We start from the raw sequence: 1,577 nt of genomic DNA, 5'->3' as shown, positions 1-1,577 counted from the left end.
CCCTTATGTAAACTGAATACCGATGGGAAAAATAATATGTAAAAACTCCTTCATGGATATTTCTGTAAATAGGTAAGTTTCTGATTAGACTTGATTTTCTTATCAGCTGACCTGTATGTTGTTTTCYACACTCCCTTCAATCTTCTGGATGCATTCAGAATCACTTGGCAAAAACAAAAAAAAAAAAACAGTTCTCAAAAAGTTTTGTKCCCCATTCTTGACACTTTGTTAACAAAACTGGAGTTTCCACAGCAAACTCTCTTTATTATGACCCCGCACTCTACAGTGTTCCCTCCTCTCCATGTTCCCTGTGTCTCTGTTACAGAGTATATCCAGCAGGAAACCTCCCACTGTGATGCGCTTTGTGTGTGCAGCGCTGGATCAAATCGTCTGAAAAATGTTCCCTGAACATCTCCGGTKTTCTTGTGTGAAATTAGTTCAACATGGTTTCAACAGCAATATTCTGCAGAGATGTTTTCTGCAGCAGGAACAGCAAGAGAGGAGAAGAAATTATAGTCGCAGAAGAAAAAAAAAGATATATAGTACAGTTCTGACCTTTTCAGAGTAAGGAGGATCTGCGGCTGGTGCAAAGGTTTACATTTCAACAAAATAATGATCCACAGCAAGAACACGCTGGATGTCATGAAAAGTTTGTGAAAGTTATACAGAAGCCCCGGGAGCATCCCAGAAAGGAGCTCTGGTTCTACACCGATGCTTTCTATTCAAACTGGAAATGTTTGATTTGATTTTTACACTAAAAAAAGCTGTTTTAAAATGAGATTTAATCAAAAATGAGGATGCTAAAAAAACAACTATTAAACAGAATAGTGAAGGGTCTAAATGTACTCTGCTTTATCCAGCATGAAATTTTGAGACTGTGGCTCAAACAGAGCGAATCGGAGCTTGTCTGACGTTCACAGCAGCATGGAGGAAACTGTTATTTCAAGTGATTTTTTTTAATGCCATAAAAATTATATGCTGACAGTTTTTTCTCATCAGTAATCATGGCAGCTCTATTTTTGTTTAAATAAACCATCAAAACGCTCCAAAAATAATTATTGCACAGTCAATTTTGAGGACTTCTGGATGGGTTCTTCTTTAGTGAAACGTTTCGTCTCTCCTCCAGGAGACTTCTTCAGTCTGATGAGTTTCAGGTGAACTCAGCCTTATAAGCACTGCCTCCACATGGACAAACAGGTTAGTCATATGCAAAAGAGGGCCATCGCCTAACAATAGGCTTGATTAGTTCTCTTGTTCATAGAGGGTCATGTGTCCCATCACCTGACCTGTGTCATGGTTATGTGTATGTAGTGAATGCAAGCGGGGGTTCAATGTCCCCTTGATGGGGCACATGACCCACTATGAACAATAGAACTAATCAAGCCTATTGTTAGGCGATGGCCCTCTTTTGCATGTGACTAACCTGTTTGTCCATGTGGAGGCAGTGCTTATAAGGCTGAGTTCACCTGAAACTCATCAGACTGAAGAAGTCTCCTGGAGGAGAGACGAAACGTTTCACTAAAGAAGAACCCATCCAGAAGTCCTCAGAGTGGATTGTGCAATAATTATTTTTGGAG

At 39.8% G+C, this 1,577-nt stretch overlaps 1 protein-coding gene across 1 annotated transcript in view; it reads left to right on the top strand.

Annotated features, from left to right (window-relative positions):
- LOC106523195 (neural-cadherin) overlaps positions 1-1,577 on the top strand; it is a 136,042-nt gene that overhangs the window by 61,314 nt on the left and 73,151 nt on the right. The window lies entirely within an intron of this gene.

This window comes from Austrofundulus limnaeus, unplaced genomic scaffold (assembly GCF_001266775.1).
Source record: "Austrofundulus limnaeus strain Quisiro unplaced genomic scaffold, Austrofundulus_limnaeus-1.0 Scaffold147, whole genome shotgun sequence".
Taxonomy (NCBI): Eukaryota; Metazoa; Chordata; class Actinopteri; order Cyprinodontiformes; family Rivulidae; genus Austrofundulus; species Austrofundulus limnaeus.
The sequence above is the reverse complement of the archived record's forward strand: the minus strand, read 5'-3'. Positions and strand labels throughout refer to the sequence as shown.